At 47.2% G+C, this 21,382-nt stretch overlaps 1 long non-coding RNA gene across 1 annotated transcript in view; it reads right to left on the bottom strand.

Moving 5' to 3' along the window:
* Window positions 1-20,763, bottom strand: part of LOC138783445 (uncharacterized) — a 77,211-nt gene extending 56,448 nt beyond the window's left edge. Inside the window, exon 1 of the long non-coding RNA XR_011361689.1 lies at window positions 20,617-20,763. This is a non-coding gene — a long non-coding RNA (uncharacterized lncRNA). The remainder of the gene's footprint in view (window positions 1-20,616) is intronic.
* Window positions 20,764-21,382: the final 619 nt, after the last annotated feature.

Below are 21,382 nucleotides of genomic sequence, written 5' to 3'. Positions count from 1 at the left end.
TGATGGGGGGTAGGGAAGGGTGAGGCGATGGAGGGGGTCGAGCTGGCTTCTTAGTATAGTTGGAATTTCTAAAAACTCTTCCCGAACTAGATGGTTTTTGGAAACCAGTGGATGTAGGGGATATTAATGGATATAGACGGATATTAATGGATATAGACAAATGAAAAAAATGAACAAAGAGGGGCGCTTATGGTGTAGTAAGTTGAGTTGGTGGATATCTATTTATAGAAGGCAAGACAACTCACCTTCTGGTGTTGTGCGAGCGATAGGCACAACACTAGCAGAGCCTGTAATTGATATAGAGTCCGCAGCCTGGCATCCAGCATATGGAGGACAGATCCGTCACGATACCATCACTCCCAAATCATAGAGGAGAAGACTGAAAGCAAAAACTGAGATAGCCTTGGCGCTGGACACGGACCACACTCTCCAGTTCTTTGTGGATTTACTTTATTTGAGCAACGCGTTTCGGCGGCGTGCTGCCGCCTTTATCAAGCTCCTACCATATTAACAACAACAGTCCTTTTTATACCGGTGGTTTCTCCTAAACCACGCCCCAAAGAAAGGGGGCGGGGAAGGAGTCCGGTTTCCCTTGCAACAGGTTGGTCATTACAAAGGCTTTAAACATATAAAATCCATTGCTTCTCGAACATACAGACAAATACAAATGTCAATACAAATAAATTTAGTCCACTTACGAACTCCAATAGTAGCCCTGGGTAACCGGACGCCAGCGATCAATGTGAGCCGCTGCACGCCGCGACGTCACGTCCGCCGACGTCAGAAGACGCGTCACCGGGCTGTTAACCCATCGTGCGCTGGGCTCGTCAACTCACCATTCTCCGGCCAGAACGCACTCTGAGTCAAACCGTCCCGTGGACTGCGTCGATCGGCGTCGCCCGACGGCGTCCAGAGCGAGCCGCCCACAGTACACTGGATCGAACCTGGCACAACACCCAAGCGGGACAACAATATGGTAAAAAAGAAGAGGAAAAAAAGAAGAAAAAAAGAAAATATATCTACACCTACTACAGTTTAGTCCACAGAAATGAATGATGTGTACATTATACATTGAATACAAAATGTATACATTAAGCCAATAGACAACCTAAGTACAATAAATACTATAAAAACTATAAAAAGTTACAACGTTACAGCATCATTACAATCCTGATAAAAGATAAATCTCATAAAAGAAATAATCATAAAAATATGATAAAATCATTAACTCAGATACCCAATTCTATTGCTTCATTTAGACCATCTGGTACTAAAGTTTTTAATTTAAAAATCCAGTAAGCTTCTCTCCTATTAAGGGATTTATATCTGTTTTTGTCACTGATTTGAATCTGTTCTATAGGCATTATCGTGACATTACTAAAATCACCATGGTGTGCTTCACACAAATGTCTAGAGACACTATGTTTCAAGAAGCGTGAGTTCGTATTAAAACGGTGACCATTGAGTCTCTTCCGCAGTGTCTGTGAAGTCCTCCCAACGTACTGGAGTCCACACCGACACTCGAGGAGATAGATCACAAAGTCGGACCCACAGGACAGCTCCGAATAGACACTAAAAGTCTCCCCGGTGCTATTGGACTTGAAGTGGCATGTTTGATCTTTGATACTAGCACAACACAAGCACCCTCTATTTTTGCACCTGGACACTTTGCCTCGCTTTTCTTGTTTTTCTTCCTGTTGTGCGTTATCTTTTTCATGGACCCTACTGGGAGCCAAAATATTTTTTAGTGTCTTTCCTCTCCTAAATGTAATTATAGGCTTTTTAGGGATGGTAGTTTTTAAAACTGGATCTTTCAATAGGATTTTCCAGTTGCGCTCCAACGCTTCCCTAATTTCCTTGTTGTGAGAATTGAAGCCAGTTATAAAATTCGACTTGTAGCTGTCAGCCTTCCTCACAGCTGTCTTCTCATTGGTGTTCTTTTCTTTTGGGAATAGTATCTCTTTTTGTGATTCTTCTAAATTGGATTTGTAGGCCGTGGACAAAAGGGATTTGGGATAACCCTTCTGTCGAAACCTATTCTCTAGCGTTTTGGCTTGCTTGTTAAAAGCCACAGTCGAACTACAATTTTTTCGGATCCGCCTATACTGGTTGAATGGAATATTTCGAATCCATTTCTTATAATGAGCGCTGTGGTAATCTAGATAACTGTTCGTATCCACTTTTTTAAAATGCGTACTAGTCGAGACCATCCCCTCCTCAATCTCCACCTCAATATCCAGAAATACCATTTTTTTGTGATCTATATGAGCTGTGAGCTGTATGCCCCACTCATTTGAGTTCAGATGTTTTATGAAAGATTCAGCAGTTTGTCTGTCCCCTTTCCAAATTATAAAAAGGTCGTCTATATACCTCTTGTAATAGATGACATGACTGGTATACCAATGTGACGCATAGACGCATAGATTATTTCTTTTATGAGATTTATCTTTTATCAGGATTGTAATGATGCTGTAACGTTGTAACTTTTTATAGTTTTTATAGTATTTATTGTACTTAGGTTGTCTATTGGCTTAATGTATACATTTTGTATTCAATGTATAATGTACACATCATTCATTTCTGTGGACTAAACTGTAGTAGGTGTAGATATATTTTCTTTTTTTCTTCTTTTTTCCTCTTCTTTTTTACCATATTGTTGTCCCGCTTGGGTGTTGTGCCAGGTTCGATCCAGTGTACTGTGGGCGGCTCGCTCTGGACGCCGTCGGGCGACGCCGATCGACGCAGTCCACGGGACGGTTTGACTCAGAGTGCGTTCTGGCCGGAGAATGGTGAGTTGACGAGCCCAGCGCACGATGGGTTAACAGCCCGGTGAGGCGTCTTCTGACGTCGGCGGACGTGACGTCGCGGCGTGCAGCGGCTCACATTGATCGCTGGCGTCCGGTTACCCAGGGCTACTATTGGAGTTCGTAAGTGGACTAAATTTATTTGTATTGACATTTGTATTTGTCTGTATGTTCGAGAAGCAATGGATTTTATATGTTTAAAGCCTTTGTAATGACCAACCTGTTGCAAGGGAAACCGGACTCCTTCCCCGCCCCCTTTCTTTGGGGCGTGGTTTAGGAGAAACCACCGGTATAAAAAGGACTGTTGTTGTTAATATGGTAGGAGCTTGATAAAGGCGGCAGCACGCCGCCGAAACGCGTTGCTCAAATAAAGTAAATCCACAAAGAACTGGAGAGTGTGGTCCGTGTCCAGCGCCAAGGCTATCCCAGTTTTTGCTTTCAGTCTTCTCCTCTACAAAGTACAATTAGTGACGCAAAAAATAAGGGGTCATGTGGGTTTCTAGGTGGAAAAATGCAAGTGCTATGACCTTTTAAACACAAGGAGGAAAAACCGAAAACGTAAAAACTAAAATGGGCCCCGTCCTTAAAGGGTTAATAAGTGTAAATTGGGGATTTGTATAACTTTTGGAGGGCAATACAATACTTTAATAAAAATTTTTGCCGGACTTCTCCTTTAAGGCACATGCACACTGTTCAGACTGATGAATAGGAGAAATCCTGTCCATGGGCGTTTATAATGATGAGGATGGTGAGGAGAAGGGATGGAGAGGCGGTTGAGGCCTAGGGCACAGACACTCTCGGCCTGCGTGTAGCCCGAGACCGCCGCTATTAGCGGGCACGGTCTGATCGCTGTGCCCGCTAATTAGCTAGTCGGAGGCAGCTGTCAAAGTTGACAGCTGCCTCCGATTACCGGAGGCAACCTTTCCCTGGGGTCTAGTTGGGGAGATCGCTCCTCCGGATGTTGTCCCGGAGGAGCGATCTCCGTTACTGATGCCGGCCGAGGACTCGTCCAAGATGGCGCCGTCCCCGACTCGGCACTCGTTTACTTCCGGCTGCAGCAGCCGGAAGTAAACGTGTGCCTATCTCATTGATCTCTGAGAGATCAAAGTATATATACTAGAAGTCCCCCAGGGGGGCTTCTAGTATATGTGTAAAAAAAAAAAGTGTTGTTTATAGTAAAAAGCCCCCTCCCCTAATAAAAGTCTGAATCACCCCCCTTTTCCCAGGTTTTAAATAAAAGTAAACAAATAAATAAATAAACATGTTTGGTATCGCCGCGTGCGTAATCGCCCGAACTATTAATTAATCACATTCCTGATCTCGTACGGTAAACGGCGTCAGCGCAAAAGAATCCCAAAGTGCAAAATTGTGCATTTTTGGTCGCATCAAATCCAGAAAAAATGTAATAAAAAGCGATCAAAAAGTCATATATGCGCAATCAAGGTACCGATAGAAAAAACACATCATGGCGCAAAAACTGACACCTCACACAGCCCCATAGACCAAAGGATAAAAGCGTTATAAGCCTGGGAATGGAGCGATTTTAAGGAACGTATATTTGTTAACAATGGTTTGAATTTTTTATAGGCCATCAGATACAATATAAGTTATACATGTTATATATCGTTTTAATCGTAACGACTTGTGGAACATGCATAACAAGTCAGTTTTACCCCAGGGCGAATGGCGTAAAAACACAGTTCCCCCAAATAAAAGAAATGCGCTTTTTTTTTTCAATTTCACCACACTTTAAATTTTTTTCTGGTTTCGTAGTGTACCAAATACAAAAATTCAGTCTGTCATTGCAAAGTACAATTAGTGACGCAAAAAATAAGGGCTCATATGGGTTTCTAGGTTGAAAAATGCAAGTGCTATGGCCTTTAAAACACAAGGAGGAAAAAACGAAAACGCAAAAACGAAAATGGGCCCCGTCCTTAAGGGGTTAAGCATAGAAACAAAGCAAGTAAATTGCAAAACTGCTTGCAAACACAACCCCTGTTGATTTCTTTAAAAAACAACCTTTGCTACAGGTACACTTCATGTACTGCTAACTGAACACTTGTCCCGGTTGTTTTATCCCACACTTTTAATTAATAATTGCCCCATTTCCTTGTAATTTGTCTTTCTGAAATCCAATACTTTGGTTGTAGAATTGGATTGCTTACAGTCAGTTTGTTTGTCAATTCATTAACACTGGTGATCTCTGGAACCTAAATGTTCTTCCACCCCATTAGTAAATACCAGATCTTGCTTTTGCATGTAAATGAACAATGGATTTTCCAATCAAGATCAAGCATGTTGAAGTCAATCTACAATATTAACCCTTTACACTTAAAACTACATTATTACCCTTTACCGCTATTTGGCAAATGTCATCCACCAACATATAAACATTATAACATTATCCCCTGCACTGAAGGCCTATAGCTAACTTTTTTTCTAATAACAGATACCTGTCAAAATGGGTGACATTCTGAAGTCCCCCAGGAGTATGCAATGTCAGCTAGATACAGATTTACATGTGTTCAGGAAGGCTGAGAGACTTCTTTCACTAGTAAAACAGGTCAGTAGGGGTTATATCAGTCCAGAAACCAGCTCTGTATTGTGTAGAGGTAATCTGAGAATATGGACTTGTAAATTTGTGGATTAAGGTAGAAGAACAACCCAAGAATTAAATAAATGCTCCCAAACTTAGCTGGTTTTACTCACCAAGTCCCCCTGAGTATTTTGAGCAATCTCCCGTCTTTCTAGTTGGTGCCGTTTCTGAGCTACAAGTTTTTCTAGAAGTCGGTCTATATCCAAGATGGCGCCGGCCAGGAAACTACATTTCCCATCATGCAGTGCTTCTGCCTGTCACTTACCCGCCCCCTAAGGGGGGTGGGAGATGGAAAGAAGAATTGTGACATGTAACGGGCACACAGCTGACAGGCGGGCTACTTTCATGTCCCTGCTGTGGCCGCATCCCCAAACCCCCCTCCCCTGCGCGACACATCTGACAGGCTGGCTCCTTTTCTCCTTCCCTGTACATGCTGCGGCCACATCCCTGAACCCCACTGGCACACAGCTGTTATATTACAGATATATAGCTATGGGTGACCTATTTAATGACATAAAAGGGCTTTTCAGGGGAATACCCCTTTACAGGTGTCACTAAACAAGTCACTATATACATGTTTAAAGATATATCCAATGGTCAGATGCAAATACAGGTAAAACAAACAGTTTTAGCAATAGCCGATTACCGTTACTATGGTCTTGGTTGTGAAGCGAACACATGGGAGGTCTGTGCAGCAAAGCATTTTCAGGAACTCTCCAACATGTAGGCATGACCTCCCATTCGACGAAGAAACTCCACTTATAGCCAAGCTACCAGTACATACACCCCTGGCCAGACACTCTACCTTCCACCCTGTGGGACAGTTCCAAGTTTCTCACAGTATTTTTTAGCACAGTTTTAGGACAGTTTTAGCACAGTATTTGAACATGTCTTAAAGTGATATGGCGACAATATCAACAACCATCGGTTCTGGGAGTGTATGTGTGATGATATTGTTTGTTACTAAATTTTTGAATTATCAGGTCTATGTTCCGCAGCCAGATTGAGCTATGCCATCCTTATGGTGGCTGAAAGGGTGCTCTTCAGGGACTGGTTAAAACCCTCAGTGCCAACTGCCTCTATATGCCAAATTATATCATACTGGAATTAAAGTATCTGGCCGGGGAGGAGGTGGCTGAGGGCAGCAACATCCACTCACCTCCCAGGTTCCAGCAGCGGGTCCCGTATCGCAGCGTTCCGGTCCCCGCTGCCCGGCCGCTTCCTGGTCTCTGACGTGGGCTTGAGACGTGACGTTTCAAGTCCGCTCATCCAGTCAGTGACGGAGGTGGGATCCCGCCTCCATCACTGACTGGCTGAGCAGAACCAGGGATGTGAGTGGACGTCGCTGCCCTCAGCCACCTCCTCTCCGGCCAGATCGAAACCCCCCCCTTCCCCCCGCCGGAGTACCCCTTTAAGTGCCCTGCTGCTTATCTCTTTTCTAGTCTATGCCTTAAGCCCCTATTCCACCGGGCGACTATGAGAAGCTCCTCGTTCCCACTTGCTGCCGCTGCTATTCCACGTGGCAGCAGCGAGCGGGTGAGTGTGGGAGGGGTCGCGGGGAGCTGCAGGGGGGTTGCCCGGGTTATTGCTAATCGTCCGGGCAGCCCATAGAGAATAGTGGTGGTCTGCTGCCACTGCTCCTATTCCACGGAGCGACGGCCGCAGATCGCTGCTATATCAGACTGCAACGATCAGCCAACATGATCGATGTTGGCTGATAGTTGCCTTCTATTCCACGGGGCGATTATCAGCCGTAACGGCCTATAGCGGCTGATAATCGTTCCGTGGAATAGGGCCTTTATTGAGTGATATAATATCTGTAAAAAGCCAAATAAAAAGATTTTGGAGTTATACCAGCTTCCTCTTTTTTTATGAGAACTTTGTACACGGTTTTGAAGTGTGTCTAGGAATTTATACCCATTTGTCCAAAAGAGCAATGTTCAAAGATCAAAGATGTTTAGTGAAGTTGAGGTCTTGGCCTTGGGTGGGACAGTAAAGTTTTTCCAAACCGTATGCAGCCAACCATAGACAACACTGCTTACAAAAAAAAAAAAAAAAATAGCAGTAAATGTCAACTAAATGTTAGTTGGCAAAGCCCAAACTCCATTGGACTGCTTGGTCCAAAGGTGGTGTCCCAGTCCATCCAATGCTTGGCATTGTGTTTAGTGATGTAATGCCTGCATGCAGCTGCTCAGCCATGAAAACCAATATCATGAAGCTCCAAAACTCTGAATTATTGAGTCAGCAGTGCATTGACAACTTTTTTATGTACTATGCATATCAGAATTTGGTGACCCCTTCTGTGTAAATTTACATGGTCTGCCATTTGTTGTTGTGAGTTGTTGTGGTTCCTAAACCCTTCCACTTCTGAGTAATACCCATAATAGTTCATTGGGAAAGTTCTAGGAGGGAACACATTTCACAAACCAACATGTCAGTGGTTCATGCTATTACAGTGTCATTCTAGAGCTCCCTAAATTCTTTAAAATGACAAATTTTTTCACAAACCTTTGTATAGGCACACTGCATTGGCTGGTGCTGGATTTTATAGCCTCTGATGACACACCTGAGTAGCTTTGTCCATTTAACCCTTAGGGGACACAGCCAGTTTTCATTTTTGCGCTTTCCTTTTTTCCTCCTCGTGTTTATAAGGCCATAAGCGCTTGCATTTTTCCACCCTTATTTACTTTGCCACTAATTGTACTTTGCAACGGCAGATGTAATTTTTGCCTAAAATATGCCGTAAAACCAGAAAAAAATTATATGTGTATTTCTTTTTTTATTTCTTTTTTTATTTGAGTTTTTTTGTTTTTACACCGTTCACCCTAGGGTAAAACTGACTTGTTATATATGTTCCTCAAGTCAGTACGATCACGACTATGTAACTTGTATAACTTTTATTTTATTTGATGGCTTTTAAAAAATTAAAACCTTTTTAAAAAAATATATGTTCCTTAAAATTGCTCTATTACCATGCTGATAATGCTTTTATCCTTTGGTCTATGGGGCTTTGTGAGGTGTCATTTTTTGCGCCATTATGTGTTCTTTCTATCGGTACCTTGTTTGCATATATGTGACTTTTTGATCGCTTTTTATTACAATTTTTCTTGATTTGATTAGACCAAAAATGCGCAATTTTGCACTTTGGAATTTTTTGTGCTTACACCGTTTACCGTGCGAGATCGCGAATGTGATAATTTAATAGTTCAGGCGATTATGCACGCCACAATACCAAACATCTTTATTTATTTTGATTGATAAAATGGTAAATGGGGTGATTTAAACTTTTATTAGGGGGGGGGGGTATTAAGAGAAAAAACTTTTTTTTACACACATACTTGAAGTCCCCCTTGGGGATTTCTAGTATAACTACACTAATCTCTTATTGAGATCTGTGCAGTATAGATATGCTGCACAGATCCATGAGATCAGTGTTCTACTGCTCTCGGCTGCTCCTCCCACTATACCACCAACGATGGGGTAAAAAAGGCCACTCCGTGTCTCTATGGGAGGGCTTGCACGCCTCCACTTCCGTCGCTCTCTTCTCAAAGAATCGACATGTCAATTCTTTGAGCGGAAAGTGACGGAAGTGGAGGTGCGCGCGCCCTTCCATTGAAACACTGAGGCAGGCAGAATTCTGCGGCAGAGAGCTCCGACGCTTTTGCTCCATGTTCCCTAACAACTACAGCTGTATCTACAGAGGAATGACCCAAGTGTCAGAAAAACATCTGCAAAGTATTTACCCTAAGGGTATAAACCCACACACCGTATATGCAGCAGATATGCAACAAATACGCAGCAGATTTGTTGGTACAGATTTGATGCTGTGTTCAGTTATTTAGATCTAATCTGCTGCGATTTTGCTGCGATTTTGCTGCGATTTTGCTGCGAGTTTGCTGCGTATCGCAGCAGTAAACACGCTGCATATACGGTGTGTGGGTTTATACCCTAACAGTATGTGGCTAGTGGGGACCCTTCCATTGATTGTTCAGTTTTTAGTTCCTGGAATTTCCCACAAACCTCCTTTCTTTGGCAATTACCAGGAAGGTCTGGATTTATTTTGCTGTTTTATTTTTTTCCTGCTGTCCAAGCAGTAAAACAAGATAATATTTTTTACCCTATTCTATTTTGTCCACGCACACAGCAGGGCATATATTAACTTTTTTTTTAAATCTGCATAACCTTCTGTGTTATCTGTTCCTGATATGTATTAGTCAATAATACGTAGCTGGAACATTTAGTTTCTTTGTTTGTCAAGGGACGACTTCCAACAGAGGGTAACTTTAAAGCTATGTTCACAAATCATAAAATAAAAATACGGCTGTAATTTTAAGGTAAAAATACAGCCATATTTTTAGTATAAGGCTTTGTTCACACAATGTAAATTACATAGTAATCACGGCCGTTGTTGCAACAGCTGTGATTAGTACAGAACTTAAGTTGTACTGAAGGCTGAGGGAATCCCTAGCGGCGCCGCAAAAAACTGACTAATGCCCGCATTAGAATTCAGCAGCACTAAAGATCATCCAGCCAGTACTGCAGTACCGACCGGGATGATCTTTTCTGACAGCGGCGCTGATACAGCGTCTGAACATAGCCTAATAATGCGCTCCATTAAACTTAATGGGAAATGGGATGGGCGTGCACACAGTGTCGTGTTGACACTGTGTGCACGCCCATCCCATTTCCCATTAAGCAATATAGCACAAATCATTAAGCAATATAGCACAGAAACCCCCCTAATTAATAAATTACAATATAATAATCTTGCAGATGAATATATGGTTCGGTTTATGCAAAAATGCATCATTGACACAGTCTGTTCTTGCTTATTATGACCACAATGAGGGCTACATCTTCCACAAGGTAAAATGATCTTACCTCACGTAGCAGATAGCTGGATTCATGGGAAGGGGACATTAGTGACAAGGCCTGTGGTGCTGCAATTGCTGCACTGCCCACACCACTAAGGCTATGTTCACATCATGTCAGGCTACACATCGGGAATGTGGCCGACAGCCCCATTGACTTGAATGGGCAGGACGGAGTCTTTTTGTGACTACGTTCTGTTTATTTGCTTGATGTATACTTTTGTGCAGGACTCAAAAGCATGGAAAACAACACTTATAAGTCCTGCACAAAAGAAGTATCCACTGGACAGATGGACAGAACATAGTCACTGCCCATTCAAGTCAGTGGGCCCGTCGGTGACACACAGGCTGCACTTTTTTCATTGATTCCTGACACACTCTCAGTCAGCTGTAACTGTCAATGCTGCTCAGAGGCAGGGTGCAAAGAAAAGCTTCTGGACTGACATTCACTGTCAGTCTGACACTTTTTCTAAACTCTTGGAGGTCGCAGGCATGAGTGGTGCAGGCTATAAGAACATGATTTGTGCGCTGCCTGCAGTGCTCGCACCTGCAGCCTCCAGGGTGGAAAAAGGCAGGCAGAGGAAAAAGCCCTGCTGGCATGAGTGCGGAGGAGTATATTGTTTTTTTGGAAGGGGCACTTATCTAGTTACTGGGGGGCATTTTTATAAATGTGGATAGCAGCTATGTACCTATTAGGGGAAAATTGTCTTTTATGGGGGCAACTATCTAGCTAGTGGGGGACAACTATTTAATATAGAGGCACCTTTCTAGCTAGTGGTGGGTAGCTATTTACCTGTGGGGGCAACAATCTATTTAGGAGGGACAAATACTTGCTGGGGTAAATTATATACCCTGTGGGGGGTCAGGTACTTGAAAGGGGGGCAATTATATATTGAATAGGGTTCAACTGTCTACATAAACAGCTACGTTGTGTGGAACAAATATTTATAACAGGGACAATTACTTTCTGCTGCCTTCAATCATCTACTCTACTATTGCGGCCACCTTTTTTTTCTTTTACATTTTTTTTTACAAGAACAAAGTCAGCAAACATGACAAAAGTAGTAAACATACTGTATGGCATAAAATAATTTAGGATACATAAAATGTAAAACAGAGTTGTGCTTATATGCATTTAGATATGGTGGTTACATTTTACTGTATAACAGCAAGAGTCATAAAACCTTGTAAAGAAAAACAAAGTAAGTGTTACGGCCGCGGCGGCGTCCCGCGTTCGGGGCCGCCGCCGCGACCGCTACCTGCCCTATGCAGCAGCCGGTGTCCATAGTCGGGGACCCGGCGCTGCTGTCACCTCGGCCCCGGGGGGCGCCTCACCTCTCCACGCTCCTGTCTCCCGCTGTGCCGGCCGGCGCGCGCGGCCCCGCCTCCTAGGGCGCGCGCGCGCCGGCTGTCTCAGATTTAAAGGGGCAGTGCGCTCCTAACTGGTAGTTGCACCCAATCACTCCCCTATAAATCCCAGCATGCCCTGTCCTTAGTGTTGGAGCCTCTACATGCTTCCCATAGCGTTTGGCCCAGCCCCCTGTTGTTCCTGAGTCCTATCTGTTACCTGGTCCCAGTCCCTGTTCCTGAGTCCTATCTGTTACCTGGTCCCAGTCCCTGTTCCTGAGTCCTATCCGTTACCCGGTCCCTAGTCCCTGTTCCTGGTTCCTGTTTCCCTGTCACTCCATCTGTTCCTGCGTTCAGCCTGTCACGTGCGCTCTCACCTGCAGACCTTTGCCAGTGCCATCTCCTGCCTACTGCTCCTGCCACGCCTCGCCTGCCGTCACCAGCAACCAAGCCAGGGGTAGCGACCTGGGGGTCGCCTGCCGCAGCAAGTCCATCCCGCCTTGCGGCGGGCTCTGGTGAAAACCAGCGGCCCCTTAGACTCCGCTCCCTGGTGAGGTTTGTGCCATCGCTGGTGCCGGTCCAGTGGATCCACTACTCCAGGCGTTACAGTAGGCTCCAAACCATGGATCCCGGCGAGGTGCCAGATCTCCGTGACGTCGCCAGAGTGGTCGCGCAACAGGCTCAACAAATCCAGAAACAGTCACAGCAGATCCAGCAACTCACTGCCGCCTTACAGCAGCAGACTACTGCCCAGCGCACACCATCTCCTGACGCTGCTTCTTCACTCCGACTGGCTCTCCCAAGCAAGTACTCTGGGGACTCTAAGTTGTGCAGAGGATTCCTGACTCAGTGCACCATGCACATTGAACTTTTGAGTAGTCAGTTTTCCACCGAGCGCTCTAAAGTGGCTTTCATCATCAGCCTATTAGAGGGTAGAGCCCTGGCCTGGGCCACGCCACTGTGGGACCGTGATGATCCTGTTGCTGCCAATCTCCGGGCCTTCCTATTCGAGTTTCGCTCCGTCTTTGAGGAACCTGCCCGTGCTTCTTCGGCCGAGACTGCTCTCCTCAACCTCTCTCAAGGCAGCTCCTCTGTCGGTGACTACGCCATCCAGTTCCGCACCCTGGCAGCTGAATTGGACTGGAACGAGGCCGCCCTGTTGGCCACCTTCAAGAAGGGCCTGTCTAGTCGAGTGAGAGACGTGCTCGCTGCCCGAGACCTGCCTACCTCCCTGAACGAACTCATTCTACTGGCCACCCGAGTTGATACTCGTTTTTCGGAGAGGGAGGAGGAGGTTCGGCATGAACATTTACTAACCCATTCCCGTCGCCACCCCCAGCTGGCGCCGGTTTTCCAGAATCCTGACCTTTCGATGTCCCAGCCCTCTCCTGAGATTCCTATGCAGGTGGAACGGGCTCACCTGACGCCTGATGAAAGAATCCGGCGCCTGGAGCAGAATCTCTGTCTCTATTGCGGTGGTTCCGATCACTTCCGGCTGGGATGTTCCCTACGTCCCCAAGCATCCGGAGGACGCTCGCACCTAGGTCCGGTGGGACAGGTGTCCCTAGGTGCGAATGCCACCATTCCAAGTCTGTCTATGCCTGTTTCCATCCGGACTCCCTCAGGACAAAATCATCAGACTACTGCCTTCCTCGATTCTGGCTCAGCAGGCAGTTTTATTGCGGCAACATTGGTCCAAAGATGGCGGCTACCCGTGACCCGACTAGCCAGGCCCCTGACTATCTCCTCGGTCACGGGCGAAATTCTTACCGACCGTGTGTACTACCAGACCGCATCTTTAGTCCTCCAGGTGGGTCCTTCACATCAAGAAGAGATATCCTTCTACGTCCTGCCCCATTCTTCCCCCGCGGTCCTCCTGGGACTCCCGTGGCTACAAGAACATGCCCCTCAGCTGGACTGGAGAACCGGGGAGATTCTCAGTTGGGGTCAGGACTGTTCCCACCAGTGTCTCAAGTCACCTCAGACCAAGTGTATTTTGTCATTTCCTGTCCCGGCCAAGCCTCTATCCGGCCTACCGGCAGAAGACCAAGACTCGGCGGATGCCTTCTCTGCCGAGGTGTACCCTCTCCCCGTACCCAAGACTAAGGTCGTGTCCTCTCACCACCGGAAGAACTTACAGAAGGTCCCTTGCCACGTTATACCGCCTGATCGCCTAGTACCAGTCGTCACCTCCACTCTTCAGAGAGTACCCCCCGGAAAGACTCATGTTCACCCTGCGCTTCGAAGAGGTATTTTGAACTGGGGACATTCCTCGTTGGAGGCCGGGCACCCGGGAGTCCGTAAGACCGGCCAACGGATCTCTCGCCACTACTGGTGGCCCAGCCTATCCCAAGATGTCAAAGACTTTGTGGCTTCCTGTGCCATTTGCAGGCAAGAAAGAGGGGGAGGCCAAAGGGGGGGGGTACTGTTACGGCCGCGGCGGCGTCCCGCGTTCCGGGCCGCCGCCGCGACCGCTACCTGCCCTATGCAGCAGCCGGTGTCCATAGTCGGGGACCCGGCGCTGCTGTCACCTCGGCCCCGGGGGGCGCCTCACCTCTCCACGCTCCTGTCTCCCGCTGTGCCGGCCGGCGCGCGCGTCCCCGCCTCCTAGGGCGCGCGCGCGCCGGCTGTCTCAGATTTAAAGGGGCAGTGCGCTCCTAACTGGTAGTTGCACCCAATCACTCCCCTATAAATCCCAGCATGCCCTGTCCTTAGTGTTGGAGCCTCTACATGCTTCCCATAGCGTTTGGCCCAGCCCCCTGTTGTTCCTGAGTCCTATCTGTTACCTGGTCCCAGTCCCTGTTCCTGAGTCCTATCTGTTACCTGGTCCCAGTCCCTGTTCCTGAGTCCTATCCGTTACCCCGGTCCCTAGTCCCTGTTCCTGGTTCCTGTTTCCCTGTCACTCCATCTGTTCCTGCGTTCAGCCTGTCACGTGCGCTCTCACCTGCAGACCTTTGCCAGTGCCATCTCCTGCCTACTGCTCCTGCCACGCCTCGCCTGCCGTCACCAGCAACCAAGCCAGGGGTAGCGACCTGGGGGTCGCCTGCCGCAGCAAGTCCATCCCGCCTTGCGGCGGGCTCTGGTGAAAACCAGCGGCCCCTTAGACTCCGCTCCCTGGTGAGGTTTGTGCCATCGCTGGTGCCGGTCCAGTGGATCCACTACTCCAGGCGTTACAGTAAGAAAAAATGAGGGGCACAGATATGTTCAATAAAAGGAAAAATTCCTCCCATAGATTATAGGAGTAAGGAATGCCAATCAGCAGAGGAATAAAAGAAGTGTGTGTGGGGGGGGGGGGCGGAAGTGCATAGAGGAGCAGATCAGTAAAAAGTCCAATGGCAAGAATAAGAGAGACCAGGCCAACTAAAGTAAAGGCCCTGAAAAAAGTACCATAGAGCAATTAAATGTTGAGTAACACAGAAGTTTTCACGAAGTTCATGGGTTGCCTACCCACACTCATACAGTAGGTCAATTTATATAAGGGGAGAGAACACAATTTTGAGCTAAATACATAGAATTGAAGTCTTAGGAGGCTTTTAGCTGAGTATAATAGTTTTCTTAGCATTAAATAACACAAGTTTTAACAAGGATCGTGTTCAGACTGTACTATATAATCTAAGAGAATGAGAAAACTTTGGCTCTATAATACTTGCCAATCCAAGTGTGCGTTCCATTAATTCCCATACCTCCCTCTAAAAACCCAGCACAACAGGGCAGGCCCAGAACATATGTAGCAAGGTTCTCTTATCCTGAAAACAGCAGGGGCAGGTAGGATATACAAATGTTTTCATTCTAAACAATTTCTAGGGGTATAAAAAGGCCAATATTACTATTTGGGACACTGGGTGGAAACAGTTGAAGATGGTGTTCGAAAGTTCAGAGCTTAAGACAGAGGCATATTAACTTTACCATAGGCCCTGTGCTGTTCACCAAGCTTGGGCCCCCCTACCCTACTGTAACTATGGCAGCATCTAGCGTGGTGTCCATAGTATGGGATAGATAATGTCATATTTACTATGTATCTGTAAAGTTTTATGAAAAATTAATATCAAGCAGCACTGTACTCACTTTTCTTTTCTAGATTACTTTCATTTTGAATTTGGCACCTAAACAGAGGCTCCATTGTCTCTGCTCCCTGCTGTCTGTACCTGTGAATTAGGAGGCAGAGCTTTCTAAACCATCTCCAGCTTGAGCTGCAATGTTCTGTTATTCTATGGCGCAAGGCTGGAGATGGGTGTCATCAAGGGGTTAAAGTATAAAATAATGTACTACTACCTCCCAGTTCAATTGCCAGCATTATTCCAGACCTCAACCAGTCCCCTAAGTACCGACACTATACCTCAAAATTAATTTAGACCCTATATTACACCAAAATACCCCCCTTCTTCACACACACACACATTGCTCTCATTACCGTGCTCTCTTGTGTCCCTTTCCCTACCCCAGACTAGTCACCCTATATCCCCTTGCCCCTATCCCAGACTGGTCACCCTGTATTCCCCTGACCTCTCCCCAGACTGGGCACCGTGTATCCTCCTGCCCCCACCCTAGACGGTTCACCCTGTATCCTCCTGCCCCACACCAGACAAATCAGCAAATCATGGCATGTATCATCAGGAGTCATGGATCCGCTATTCCACCGCTAGTGTTAGCGTAAGCCGCACCAGGAAGCAGAGTATAAGGGGCCGCTGCTTGTCACCAGCACCTACCTCAAGGTTGGATGGACTTGCTGCGGCAGGTGACCCCAGGTCGCTACCCCTGGCTTGGCTTGCTAGTGGTGATGGGGGAGATGCAGCTGGTGACACATAGGCAGGTAGGCTGACAGGAACACAGAAGGACACACAGCTTAAACCAGGACAGCAGCCATGGACTGGAACTACAGGCAGCAGAAGACATGGGGCAGGAATTACAGGCAGCTGGGACCACATGGTAAGGGAAGCATGCAGAAGCTCCAACACTAGGGGCAGGGCAGGAATTTGTAGAGAGGTGTTAGTGCACATAACCAATTAGGGATGTACTGTCCCTTTAAATCTATGACAGCCTGCGCACACATGCCCTAGGAGGCGGGGACACATGTGCCGGCTGGGATGATGCAGAGCAGGACCGTGGATCGGTGAGGCAGCCAGGGGGCCAAAGAGGAAGCAGCGCCGTGCATGGGCACCGGTGTCCACAGATCGAGAGGGACAGGGAGAGCGTGTGTGGCAGCAGCCGTGGCAGCCCTAACATGGCAGACCTGTAGCTAGGAGACCATAACCACTGAAAGTCTGTTTTAGCAGCCATGGGCCCCTCAGGAGCTCTGGGTCCCAGGACACCACCTGAAACTGACCTGTTATAATCCCCTACTGGCCTAATGGTGCGTTTACACGTAACGATTATCAGGCGAATTTGCGCGATAATGATCGAAATCGAACGATAATCGTATGTGTAAACGCAGCGAACGATCAAACGACGAACGAGCAATCGTCCGTTTTGATCTTTCAACATGTCATCAAATCGTTGTTCGTTGTTCGCGAATAATTCGCCGATCGTTCCGTGTAAACAGTCGTCGCACGATAGTCCGGCCCGCAGGCCCGCCTGCCGCCCGGCCCCCCATTCGCAGCCCGGCCCCCCGCTCATCCACAGCCCCCTGCGCCGGCTCGATCGCCACCCCCGCCGCTCTCATCGCCGCCGCCGCTCTGATCACCACCCGCCGCTCCGGTCGCCCCCCCCCCCCCGCCGCTCTGATCGCTACCCCCGCCGCTCTGATCGCCACCCGCCGCTCCGATCGCTACCCCTGCCGCTCTGATCGCCACCCGCCGCCGCCGCTTCGGTCGCCACCCCCCCGCTGTCGCCGTCGCCGCCCCGATCGCCCCACTGATTGGCTGAAGAGGGGAGCCGGGAATTTCAAACGGCTCCTCTTCAGCCAATCAGTGCTGAAGAGGAGCACTGATTGGCTAAAGAGGAGCCGTTTGAAATTCCCGGCTCCCCTCTTCAGCCAATCAGTGCACTGAAGAGCGGAGTCGGGGATGGCTGAAGACCTGCTGCGCGGAGCAGGTAACGTATGACCGTGGGCCGGCGGGGGCGATCGGAGCGGCGACGGCGGCGGGGGGTGGCGATCGGAGCGGCAGCGGTGGGGGGGGGCGAGCGGCAGCGGTGGGGGGGGGGGCGACCGGAGCGGCGGCGGGTGGCGATGAGAGCTGCGGCGGCGGCGATAAGAGCGGCGGGGGCGGCGATGAGAGCGGCGGCGGCGAAAAGAGCGGCGGGGGCAGCGATGACAGCGGCTGGGCGGCGATGAGAGCGGCGGGGGCGGCGATGAGAGCGGCGGCAATGAGAGTGGCGGGGGTGGCGATGAGAGCGGCGGGGGTGGCGATCGAGCCGGCGCAGGGGGCTGCGGACGAGCGGGAGGCCGGGCTACGAGCGGGGGGCCGGGCAGCGGGCGGGCCGGGCTGCGGGTGCGCGATCGCAAAACGATTTTTCCGTACGATATATCGTACCGTCTAAACGGTGTGGTTGTATTATTTGGCCTTTAAATAATGTTGATTTCAATTTTCAATACAGTATGATGGTATAATGATACTATTTAGTAACTGTATGACTATTATATAGAAATATAGGCCTAGATTTATCAAAGGGTGTAAAATAGACACTATTGTAAACTACCCATAGCAACCAATCACAGCTAAGGTTTCGTTTCACCCGAGCCGACTGCTGAGTTTTACCAGAGCTGAATCTAAATACTCCATCCAAAGTGGCATATTACGTGACCACTGTAGAATTAGACCAAAATTGGAATTAAACAGAATTAAACAGAAATGATCTGCTTACAAAGAGTAACACATTTTTCATGTTTTCTTTCTATCCTACCCATCATCCATACACCATTTAGATCATGGGTCTCCAAACTGCGGCCCTCCAGCTGTTGCGAAACTACAACTCCCATCATGCCTGGACAACTAAAGCTTTGGATTTGGCTGTCCAGGCGTGATGGTAAATGTAGTTTTGCAACAGCTGAAAGGCCGCAGTTTGGAGACCCATGCTTTAGATTAAATCTACATCAGCCCCTCTCTGCTTTCCTCGCCTATGTATTGCTCCCATGCCCTGTTCACATCTGATCACTGCCGTATAACAACTCCTTCCATAGAAGTTGCTCTCACAAATCTTTTAACCATCTGCTGTCTCTCTCTATCCTTCTGCTTCTCACTGCTGGTGATATCTCTCCTAATCTATGTTTATCTTCCTCTACTGTTAATCTTTCCCTTCTATCTCCCTCCACTAATAATCCTTTGAATCTGGTTGAGAATCACTGTCTGCCATTTTCTGTTCCTTCTGTCTCTCCAGTATTCTTCACCTGTGCTCTCCTCTTGCTCAGCGAGTAACAAACTCAGATTCATGATTTCTTTATTACTAAATCCTTTAACCTTCTGGCTCCGAAACCTGGTTACAACCATCTGAAACTGCTCCCCCTGCTGCTCTATCGTATGGTGATCTTCATCTCTCCCACACCCGCAGAGCTGAGGGTAGGCATGGTGGAGGAGTTGGTGTTCTTTCCCTGCAGTGCACTGTCCAAGTAATTTCCCCTGAACCCTTGCGTCTATTTTGCTCCTTTGAGGTTCACCCCCTTAGACTCTCTTGCCCACTTTCCCTCAGAGTTGCTGTTATCTATTGCCCCCTTGGCTCACCTCAACAATTCCTTAACCACTTTGTCACCTGGCACCCTCACTGCTTATCCACAGACTTTCTTACACTAATCCTGGGTGATTTTGACTCAGCTTCTCCTTAATCTTCTTTCTTGGCCTCTCACACCTAACAGTCTCACATACAAGGGTGGGAATTCCCTGGACCTAATCTTCTTCCGACACTGTTTAACTTCTAACTTTACAACTTATCCTGATAACTGAGTTATCAGGCCATAACCTTCTCTCTTTCTCAATCACAAACATCCAAACATCCGCTCCCCTCTTTAAACTCCTTCCTCATACATATACAGAAATTTGTGTGGCATCAACACTCACCATGGGTATGTGCACACTGAGAAACACAGGCGCAGGACTTGCGGTGGATTCTGCCACTTGGCCCCGCACACTCCTGCTTCACTCTCCGCCAGTGCCATAGACTCCATTCTATGGACAGACAGATTCCACCCTCCGCCCAAAGAAAGGACCAGTTCATTCTTTGGGTGGATGGTGGAATCTGCCTGGCCATAGGATGGAGTCTATGGCACTGGTGGAGAGTGAAGTGGGAGCCTGCAAGGACGAGCGGCGGAATCTACTGCAAGTCCTCCGTGTGTTTTCCTCAGTGTGCACATACCCCGAAAATTACTTTTTTCTGCACGACTCTAGGACTGCTCTAGGATTGCCTGTGGAGTAAATCTAGAACTTTAGCAGATTTCCTACACTAAAAATTCATTCTCAAAACCTATTACTTTACCCTTCATCTCATCAAACAAAAAATCGAAAACTGGCTCTGATCACAATACAAATATTACATACAAAACATTACACAGGTATTAAAGACTTAATGCATTAAAAAATATAGAGAAAGAATACGCTTGTTACTAGTGTCAAGTGGATTTACCAAACTGTTCGCGTTCGGCCGATCTTTCTAAACCGAAATGCTTAGCAATTGACTCCCAGCTGCTGTTTTTATTCTTCACTCTTATTATCAAAGAGAAAATTTGCACTTTTTTCTTTGGGGTGACTATGATCAATTGTTCTATCTCTTAAAATAATTATAGTAGTAATTCATAGAAATGTTAAGACACACATGTTCAACATTTTCCTGAGTCATGGTCACCTCCAAGTCACAGTTTAGCCAGGAGCTGAATGATTCACGTGGAGACATGTGCCATGAGTGGACATTCCTTTAGTGTCAGGGGAACCTGCCCTGGCAGCAAGAGGCTAGTTGGCACAGTATGCCTACCTATTTCTGTAGAGTTAATTAAAGCGGGCACCAGGCTGACCTTTTAGTTCAAGTAGCACTCTGCTGGTGATAGACCATGAGTATAAGTAGATATTTGACATACCATTTATGTGCTCGTATTGTCAGGAGATATCTGTCATCTTATTTTCTTGTTGTCTTGTTCCATCTCTTGGTTGCAGAGGATTGTTATAGGGCAGCTGGAAAATTACAAGGCATTAGAACTGTACTGCGGAATTGGATGGACTTCATAAAGTTTATTTTTACTTAGGGTATTTGGGAATCACAAAGTCAAATGTTAGAAAGCAGAGAACCTGGTTGATGATTAATAGTTCTCCTTCTGTTAATGTCCACAGCCATGTCAGGATGTAGGCTTTATGTAAGACTTGGTCTGTACTCTAAATCATCCTTACTTTTTGTAAGGGCCCCCCTCCCCTACTTACAACACAAAGCACTGCATATATATATTTACAGTATATAATATGTGATGTAGCCAAAAAGTAAAATCTCTTGTGGCCAGAGGCAGAATCCTGGCTGCAGCCACAAGAGTGACTGGCAGAGCAGATAGTCAATGGCTGCTTGCTATGACAGTCCACTGTTTTTACCTATAAGGTCCCATTAGAAGCCCTTATGGTTAAATACATAGGTGCAGGAACAGACTACCTTCTGCTTAACCCCTTATGTACTGCAGTGCACTGATAACCCCTGACCTCTGCAGGGAGCTCTGTACATTTTCCTACTTCATTTTACAGCTGGAGAACAGAGGTCAGAGGTTATTAGTGCAGTGAAGCAGAGATCTCTGTCTTCTGCCTGTTAACCCTTTTTTGTGTTGCAGCATGTAAGTAAACACTCACACACTACAGTGCATAAGG

The sequence above is a fragment of the Dendropsophus ebraccatus genome, chromosome 2 (assembly GCF_027789765.1).
Source record: "Dendropsophus ebraccatus isolate aDenEbr1 chromosome 2, aDenEbr1.pat, whole genome shotgun sequence".
Taxonomy (NCBI): Eukaryota; Metazoa; Chordata; class Amphibia; order Anura; family Hylidae; genus Dendropsophus; species Dendropsophus ebraccatus.
Note: the sequence above shows the minus strand (reverse complement) of the source record. Positions and strands in the feature narration are given on the sequence as shown.